This window comes from Myotis davidii, unplaced genomic scaffold (genome assembly GCF_000327345.1).
Source record: "Myotis davidii unplaced genomic scaffold, ASM32734v1 scaffold46, whole genome shotgun sequence".
Classification (NCBI taxonomy): domain Eukaryota; kingdom Metazoa; phylum Chordata; class Mammalia; order Chiroptera; family Vespertilionidae; genus Myotis; species Myotis davidii.
The window spans coordinates 6,278,798-6,289,139 of record NW_006383006.1 but is presented as its reverse complement, the minus strand read 5'-3'; the positions used below and the strand labels follow the sequence as shown (position 1 = coordinate 6,289,139).

Below are 10,342 nucleotides of genomic sequence, written 5' to 3'. Positions count from 1 at the left end.
ACCATAGCTAAGACTGGGAAACAGCCTAAGTGCCCATCAGCAGACGAGTGGATTAGAAACCTGTGGTACATCTACACAGTGGAATACGACGCTGCTGTAAAAAGGAAGGAACGCATCATTTGCAACAGCATGGATGGAACTGGAGAGCATTATGCTAAGCAAAATAAGCCAGTCAGAGAAAGATAAATATCACATGATCTCACTCATTTGTGGAATATAATGAACAACATAACCTGATGAACAAAAATAGATCCACAGATATAAAAGCATTGAACAGACCATCAAACCTCAGTGAGGGGCCTTCTTTGGGATATAAAGAAGGAAGGGGAGTGTGGGAGTGGAGGTAAGAGATCAACCAAAGAACTTGTATGCATGCATATAAACATAACCAATGGACACAGACAGTAGGGGGTGAGGGCATGTGCTGGAGGTCTGGGAGTGGGCAGGGAGAGGTCAATGGGGGGAAAAGAGACTCATGTAATACTTGCAACAATAAAGAACTTAAATTTTTAAAAAGAGAGAGAGTTGTCTGAGCAAGGAAGAGGTTGAGCACATGATCCAGGAATCTAATAAGTACAGAGCTGAAGATTAGAAGCAGTAGGACAAAGTATCTTCCAAGAATTTACTTGAATCCTATGCGTTCAACCTGAAAGCAACTGATGAAGATGAAAAACTTCAAGGCAAGATCAATGATGAGAACAAACAGAAGATTCTTGATGAGTACAATGATATCAGCTGGCTTGATAATTTTGAACATGAGCAGAAAAGAGTTGGGAAATGTCTGCGACCTCATCATTACCGAGCTGCACCAGAGTGCAGGCACCATGCCAGGAGGAATGCCTGGGCTTCCCTGGTGGTGGAGCCCCTCCATCTGTCTGGTGGTGCCTCCTCTGGGTCCATCACCAAAGAGGTTGATTAAGCCAGCCTCCAGCATAGATTTAGCATTGTCCCACACATAATATCGAAGGATCAAAATTTGTAGCAAATTCCAAGGCAGTTTTAAAAGTTGAGCAGCTGCATAACAAACAACTGGGCATTCTTGATACTTGAATGTGGACTATGTGCACAGGGAAAGGAAATAATACACTGTAGAAGCACTGTATTATAAAGTGGGAAATGTGATGTCTTAAATAAAACTATTAAAACACAAAAAAGTGAGAGGCTTTTCCTGGTGTAAATCTGCTTCTGGGCACTCCAAGTTCAAGCACAACACATTTGAGTCTGTGTGTGCGCAGAAATAAGCTCAACCACATCTCCCCAATCCTCTAGGGAAGCGGTTCTCAACCTTGGGTCGCCAACCTGTGGGACGCGACCCCTTTAGGGGTCAAACGACCCTTTCACAGGGGTCGCCTAAGACCATCAGAAAACATATATAATTACATATTGTTTTTGTGATTAATCACTATGCTTTAATTATATTCAATTTGTATCATTGAAAATACATCCTGCATATCAGATATTTACATTACGATTCATAACAGTAGTAAAATTACAGTTATGAAGTGGCAACGAAAATAATTTTATGGTTGGGGGTCACCACAACATGAGGAACTGTATTAAAGGGTCGCGGCATTAGCATTAGGAAGGTTGAGAACCACTGCTCTAGGGCAGTGGTTGGCAAACTCATTAGTCAACAAAGCCAAATATCAACAGTACGATGATTGAAATTTCTTTTGAGAGCCAAATTTTTTAAACTTAAACTATATAAGTAGGTACATTGTTATTAACTTAATTAGGGTACTCCTAAGGCTTAGGAAGAGCCACACTCAAGGGGCCAAAGAGCCGCATGTGGCTCATGAGCGGCAGTTTGCCGACCACGGTTCTAGGGGAAGACACCTGATGGGAAAGAAAACAGATTAGAATGTGGGCTTTGACCCAAGCTTTGCCACCTTGTGCATGTCACCTAAGGAACCCATCTCCTTCTGCTGTAAAATGAAGAACTGAAAAAGATTATCTCTAAATTAACTGCTAGCTATAAAATTAGTTTTTATGAAAAATGCTCTAAAAGTAAAAATAAATATAAGAATAAGCCATTCTATGCATATAAGCATAACCAATGGCCACAAGACACTGGGGGGAGTGGGGAGGGCATGTGCCAGGGGTGTACGGGGGAGGCCAGGGGAAGGTCAATGGGGGGAAAAGGGGGAGACATATGTACTACTATCTGTAATACTTTAAACAATAAAATTAAATTAAAAAATAAAATGAAATAAAAATAAGCTGTTCTATTGACATTAGAATGTTGCCTGAGTAGAATTCATAAAAACCATAATAAAAAGTGAACTTTTTTCTTTAATTTATTCACAATACCAATCCTGAACTCAAAAAATAACTAAACATTCTCTGGTCTCAAAACATTATAAATGACCTAATTATATTAAGCCCCCAAATTAAATTAATTTAATTGCAGTGCTTCTGGGTGGCAATATAGATCAGGACCCTCAACACAAGTCATCTTCCTCACCTTCTGATTCCCTTGCCCACAGTGTAAATTCTGTATAGTAAATCAGTGCCATGGGAATCAAATGAACTGAAGTTGCTGAGTGTTTTGAAATGGCTAAATACTACACTAATACAAATTACTATATGCTGAACTGGACGAAACTAGGGCTCTATCAGGAACAACCCTGACTACCCTTGATAGTTAAGGAACCAGAGCACATACCCTGCATCCAGATTGCTCTGAAACTCCTGAGCTAGCGAGCTCCATAACTGAACGACTCACTGTGCAAGCACAGTCAAATAACCATCTGTTCAAGTATTCACCTCAAAGTATTCGTCTTTCACGCCAGTTCTAATTTTCCCGTATTTCAAAAACAAGTTATTCATGCTATTCCTGCCCTTCATGAAATTCATCATAGTGCTTCTCAGTCTTCATTTTCCCAGACCAGAGCCCAATCTATTTTCTCTCCTTATATGAAAGGCCCTCTCTTCCCATCTTCATTTAGTAGCCTTTTTATGGATCTTCTTTCTTGTTTTAGCCAAAATACACACATTCCACAGCCAGCAAGTACATGGATTGGATTTTCTCATCAGGAAAAAAATATAGAACACTGGGGCGTTATTTCTCCTGCATTTTGCTGGCTTTACTGGCACACCAGGTGGTGTCTTACAGGACAGTGGTAACTAGCATTTATTCACCACCTGCTCTGGTGCATATTACATTTATCAATTCCTTTAATCTTCACAGCAAACCTATGAGGTAGGTATGTTGTTATTCCCATTTTATAAATGAAGAAACTGAGAAATTAAGTAACCCATCCTCAGTCCTATGGCTAGTAAGATGTTGGACCTGGGATTTGAATCTAGGTCTGAGACTAGAGTGCATGTGCTTAACTACTAGGCTATATAGCCTCTCACTATAGATAAGTTCTCCCTCTACCATTCTCTAAATATCCTTTTCCCAACTGACATTCACTTTTCTGTCCATCCCCTCAGATATTAAAATCTCTTCCTGTAGAGTATTTCACTTAACTTTGGTTTTTATTACCCAGACTAGCTTAGTGTCTTATGCAAACTTACATGGTGCCCTCTCTTTTGGCTCATTTCAGAAAAACAAAGAAGACAACCCCAGCTCCATTCCCAGGGTGCCTACTATTTACACTTCTCCACCCAGATAAGTACCATGTTGGTGTACGAGCTAAATATGAGTGCAACTTGTAATTGCTGGAGATGGATCACAGCCCATAGATTACCTCATCCTCACCCCTGCCCCCTCTCCTATGCTATATATCAGGAGTTTCCCCAGCCATAAAAACCTCCAGTTATTTGGGCACTGGATTTGTTGACAAGGCAATTAAGATTACGTCTCTGGTGCAGATAATCAGCAAGTCTACCACTATAAACGAGCAGAGGCAACCGTGTCCTTTGATGTAAGCTTATGTCCAATGTTGGGTGGGTTGTTTTTCCTCCACAATTGCTGAATTCCTAAAGACCCACCCTATAAAGCCAATATGATTATCACAAGTGAGAATAGGGTGGAAAGCCAGTGTCCTAAATGATTAACAACAAGAGTATAGATACAAATAGCTTTCAATGACATCAAGTTCTCCTTCAAAATAAGCAACTGGAAAACATCCCACCCTTTGTTTAATTACCAAGATATAAGTTTACAACTCTCTGTTGCAGCCACTGCTGGCAACACCTAGGTAGCAATTTGTTTTTGTCAAGGTTTTTTAGCCATAAGGAACAGAAATCCTTATCTTAAAAAAGCGAGAGAGAAAGAAAAGGCAGGCAATGAACTCCTTTATCTTTTGCTTCTCTGAAAAACTATCTCGGGTGGTAGAGGTGAGTGTTGTAGGATCTGAGAAGTCATCTCATGGATACCGACAAGCAGGAAATGAAGTGTGAATAGACCTTAGAGGTTTGGATCTGAGAAGCCACCTAGAGCCAAAGGCATGCTCTTACTGAGTCCCTTGTGTGGTCTCTTAACCCGCTGTTTGTCTGATACATCCTCCTCTCTGCAAACCAGCTGTCTCTTCTCTGCTTATTGCTGGTTTCTCCCCTCTCACAACCTCAACGTGTCCATGTGGCATGAACTGACTTTGGTCTTCATTCAACATGACCTTAAGAATCTGGCACCAACCAATGACTGACAATGGTTTCTATGTCCATTAACTCAAATTTTTAAGCAAGATAACTTGGTTGGCCACTGACCAGATTATGAACTGAAAATGTCAGTTTCAAGTGGCCACCCAAGTCTAAGCTAATGGCAGGGCTGTGGGTAAGGGAGATTTCCCAAAGAAGAAGGCATAAGCAGAGCAGGGAACCCGAAAATATCTACCATGATGTTAAACTATAATTGCTATGAAGTAAATAACCATCAGATGGAACCTAACACTTAATGAAGTTGTATAGCCAACAAAAGGACTAACAATCAAGGTGTTTCAGAACCTCACCAATTTCATTCAATCTGAGTACTCACTGAATAATTAATTGAGGTATAAAAGCAGAATTACTTCTCAGAAAGGATTCACTCATGGATAGAATGACATCCAGATAGAGTATGGAGCAGCACTATCAAGTCAATATGCTCCTGATAGGTTCATATAGGCTCAATGGGTTCATATCACTTTCTGTGGCTCTTGGAAATTAAATAAGTCTAAACATCATGGAGTAAAATAATTGGTGCTCATGTGAAAATCTTCATCAATGGTGCTAATGATAAAAAGAATGAATGGCCTTATTCATCCTTCCCTTCCCAGCACCCTCTCCCTATTCTGTTCTTAAACTAAGTCTACCCCAATCATATAAAGTCCAGCAGCTACAGTGCTCTTAGGATGCCATACCAGGGACCAATGGTACGAGGGGCCAGGAAAGATCTGGCATATTTTTACCCAGAAATAGTCAGGGTTCTCTGGCCAAAGGAGAATCTGAGCTCTAGTCAAAAAGGAAGCAAAGGTCATTGCCAGAGAAAATATGTAAAACATTAGGAATGAGTGTTGAGGCAAGGCTGTAAGCAGGAAAATGAGTCAGCCCCCAGGTCAGAAGCAGGGAGGATCTGTGGAGAGTAATATGGAGTGTGAAGTAGGTCAAGACAAGCGGCACTGAAGTAAGTTCATGAATGTTAGAGCGGTGTTGAAAGCCTGCTTTTATGTGGGGCTTGGGTGTCAACCGTGTGGAGCAGGACACACCCATGCCCAGCTCACAGATCTTCCCCTAACAGCTGGGAGAGACGGGGCTTGGAAGGTTGGTCTGATGGCTTTCCTGGTGAAAGTCTGCTGTGCCCCTAGCATTCTGTGATGGTTCTTCTCAGCTCAGGCGCCAGAGCTGGTCTCCATGTCATCGGGAATGCAGGCTTTCTGCTTCTGTTTACAAGGACAAGAGGGGTGGGATGCCAGCAGGATACCAGTGTACAAGGGAAGAACGGCATGGATGGGAGAAACTAGAAGTAAGATATGCGGTTCTCAACTCCTGCAACTTACAAAGGGGCCAGGAACTCTGCTTTAGTTGGTAACCTGAGTCAGAAGGATGCAGATGTGCTCAGAATTGACCTAGACCAACATCATTACTTGGATTTCTAACAGGATGACTGGTGAAAGGGACTCTAATTTTTCCATTTGGCGGGAAATTTATCATTTGAGGATTGCTAGCAATTGCTGTTTTCTAGCAACAGAGACAATAAGTCCATTTCCATCTGGTCCTATCACTTCCATCTATCACTTCCTTTCCAGGAACAAGGCTTGGGTTCCAGCTCTGAAGCTGGAAGGAGGCTGGCCCTCCTGCCCCACATACTCCCAGCAAAGCAAAGGTTGGCCAGGAGGTTGTTGGAAATGAGGTTTTGGAAATGAGTAAGTGTGGACAGAGCACTTTTTCTGGTCACAGGGGGCTGGTCCACCCATCTACCTTCCCCCCAGCCCAATTTCCTGGGAAAATACACCTTTAGAGCAAATAACTCCCGCTGCTATGCAGATTGTTGGCTTACTGGATAGTAACAATTATGAAAATCATTTGCACAGTCTTCCCTGCACTCAGTCTGAAAAGTCTATTTTCACTATGTAGAGATAGATAAGTTGGCTCATGATGGAGTTAGAAGTCAAGGCCCTTAGCTATTTAAAAGCTTTGCCCTGGGCCGGAGCCCTTTAGTAAGAGATCAGCTGGAAGATAAATCAAGTTAGAAAAGAATTGGTATAGTTACACCTAAAGAACATCTGTAGTCCTGCCATTGTGGTTAGAGTGTCAGCCCTCGGACTAAAGGGTCATGGGATCGATTCCGGTCAAAGGCACGTGCCTCAGTTGTAGGCTCGATCCCAGGCCCCAATCGATGTGTCTCTCCCACATTGATATTTCTCTCTGTGTGTCTCTCCCCTCCCTTCCACTCTCTAACAATCAATGGGAATAAAATATCCGGGGGAGTTGGGGATGGGGGAGTAAGAGGGGGGAAAGAGGAAGAGGAGGGGGAGGAGGAGGAGAAGGGGGAGGAGGAGGAGGAGGAGAACTGTATGTCCTTAGGGCTACCTAGCTAGAACTTTAAATAGTTATCTTGACACCATCTAAACCTCCCAACTGAAAAGAAGGTGACCTCAGAACTCTGTCTCCTGGATCTTCAACATGCATTTTCGGGGCCAGCCAGTGGTGGTGCTGTGGTCCCTACAGGACCCCCCTCATCAGGGGCTCATTTAAGGCCAGGTCAGGGAGTGTAGCCAGCAGGGGTTAAGGAAGATAAAGGATCACCACTCACCCCCGTCAGGAGAGCATGAAGGAGGCCATGCACTGCTGCTAAACAAGGTGGAGCTATCACGCAGCCCACAGGGTAGTCCCCTGAGCCCCACAGGCCCCCAGGCCCTGCCCGTGAGTACTACTGCTTTCCAGAAACATGAGGCCTCCATGTGTGATCACCGCCACACTCATCAGCTGCTCCGAGGACAGCTTTTCTGCCTCTTGCTGTGAGAAGTATCTCACTATTGTAACATTATCTGGATCCCTCAATTAGAGGTGACACAGCTGAACCCCACCCACACAAGGGACCCCCTCACAATGATGCTCAACCTTCGGAACCGGAAAGGGAAACTGAATATTTCCTTGAATGAACAAGAAGTTTCCTAGCAACACAAACATGCCCAGGGACCAAACAGCTCTGACATTAAAATGCTCCAACGTGACCAGACTCAGTTTACCCATCACCCAGATCTGCGCACCTGCCTGCTGCTGGGCTGAGCAGATCTAATATGGCTTGTGCTGCCCCCACAGCTGTGGATCCAGATATCACTACTGATGTTACTGCACGGCCCTCATTCACCCACGGGCACATCAGGCCCCGCTTGCCTCCCACCCAGGCCTTCTCTATTGCTGCTGAGGTGTGAGTCGCTACTGAGATCTGAGCTGGCCACTTACAGGCTTGTGCAATTAGAAGTGCAAGTCTGCCTTGGAGTAGATTCTGGTCAAGAGAGGAGAGGAGCCCCTGAATAAAGCCTTTCCTGTCCTCCCCCTGGAAGGACTGTCCGGAAATGCAGTCACCCGTATGGATTCTCTGAAAATGCCCCACAAGGTCAAACAATAGCAAGCAGTGACAGATCAAAATACATCTCTCATATTCTCCCTCCTTCTTTGTTTCCCACCCTCCTCCCGCCCCTCACTTCTGCTTCTCTGGTGCTGCTTTTGCCAATTAAGTGGTAACGTATTTGGCTCAGGCTCTGCTGTTCCAGACTAAGACGGGTCACAATAAGCAGCAGCTTCCAAGTGCTGGCAGGGCTCTGGGGTGGCAGCTGGTGCTGCACAGGGTGGGCCTGGCAGCTCCACCCCAGCCTCTGCAGCTGGCAGGAGGGTGCTGGCAGGGTGCAGGGGCTGCAGAGCTCCCGCCAGCACTGCCAAGGCTCTGGGAGGGAAAGTGATGGTTCAGAACTCTTGAGGCGCTGCCCAAGGGGTGCGGGCAAAGGAGAAAATCCGTGGAGTCCTGGGAGGACGTTTGCCCAGGGCAGCCAGAGGGAGCAGAGCTGGGGGGAGACTATGCATTGGCGCCAACGGGAGAAAGCCAAGGTCAGCTTCAGTGTGAGTGTCAAGATAAAACAGAAAGAGAATGAGAAACACAAGGTGTGAAAGATGTCACGGCATGGTGTTAAGTTCTAAGGCACATCCACTGCAAAGACAGGAGGGCCTGCACTCCTTCTAGGTGGACAGAGTAATGACCAGGCCTGAGGTCTAAGGGCCTTCAGTGGGAGCAGACCCTACTAGTCAGCAGCCACTGAGGGACAAAACGAGGGCTGGCGAGCCATGCAAATCCGCGACATTCCTCCACATCTCAGGTGTGTGTCCAGCACCCTTTCTTCACGTTGTTTCCTGCAGCCATTTCTATTCCACTTGGCAAAGTGCCCCAAGCTAAGTGTTCCTGAGGCTGCATGCTATCTTTTGGAAAAAGCAGAAACTCCTAAATGGAGAGGAAATGCCCTTAACAACAGCATAGAGTAGTAGAGGGGGGCTGATGTTTCTAAGTGAAATCCCGGCCTGCTCACTCCCCAGCTGTTCCATTTCGACAAATTACCTCTCAAAGCCTCACATTTCTAAACTGTAAAATAGAAACACTAACAACTAGCTGACTCCTAACAACTAGTTGAGAGAAATCCCAACAACTAACAGTTTGCAATGAGCAGGAGATGCATGTGTGAAACTGCTTAGCACACGGCAGGCAGAGCAGGTAAGATTCAGTCAATGCCAGAACCCAGTGGTGACACTGAAGCTCCCATGTGAGAAGCTGACAGCAGTACTGCTAGACGACCACTCTTACAGACGGAAGTCTGCACGTTCCAGGTTCAATTGGCCCCGGCCCTGAGGGGGCCAATCTGCAATGAGTAAACTGTCATGTTTGCTCCAGCGGATTAGTTGGGGCTACAGAAGCCACCAGATGCTGGGCGAGGGCACACAAGAGGGAAAGGTGGAAGGTGAGCCTCTCTCACCCCTGCAGAAAGGTTCACACCTCCGGGCAGGCACTATTAAGTCCTCAGCACCAGAAAGGACCCAAAAAGGGTCTGGTTTCAAAATATTTTTATCCTTGCTCGAAATAATGTCAGGGCTCAAGATAAAACTTGTGAAGCACAGGGATGTAGGTGAAAGGGGTTCATCCCTTGCTTTGTGTGCACATGCACATGTGCGCGCACGTGTGTGCACACACACACACCAAAGGCACGCACGGGACACTCCCCTTTCACCAAGCCTTCTCCTTTTTCTGCTCCCTTCCAAAGGCATCCAAAGACCTCAAGCCGTCTCTGCAGCCCTCTCCAAAAGCATACTCAATTCTAACGTTTAAAAATGTCCTATTGCGCCCTAGCCGGTTTGGCTCAGTGAATAGAATGTCAGCCTGCAGACTGAAAGGTCCCGGGTTCAATTCCAGTCAAGGGCATATACCTCAGTTGCAGGCCTCCCAGCCTGGGCCCTGGTCAGGGCATGTGCAAGAGGCAACCAATCGATGTGTTTCTCTCATATAGATATTGATATTTCTCTCTGTCTTTCCCTTTCTCTTCCACTCTCTCTAAAATGTCAACTGAAAAATCCTTGGGTGATGATTAAAAAAATAATTTTAAAAAAAGATGTCCTATTGCCCTCACATCACAACTTACCTACCCTGAGATGCATTTCCTCACCACTGTACCTAAGACTAAGCAATCTAGGTCCTTGTATAACCTGCCCACAGAATAAGCTCACATTTGACAGGAGCCTCTTCAAATCAGAATGACTTACTACAAAGAAATGATTCTAAAAATGGGAATCCAGCCCCACAGCTGGATGGTAAAAAGGTATCTGGGAGATACCATTTTCAGCACCCTCAGTTCAGGCCACACTGAGGCCCAGTCTCGTTCTACACATGATGGGCTGATTTTCCTCTTGGGTGTAAAGCTAGCACCAGAGAGTA

At 45.1% G+C, this 10,342-nt stretch overlaps 1 pseudogene; it reads left to right on the top strand.

Annotated features, from left to right (window-relative positions):
* Positions 1-919, top strand: part of LOC107181531 — a 3,208-nt pseudogene extending 2,289 nt beyond the window's left edge.
* Positions 920-10,342: the final 9,423 nt, after the last annotated feature.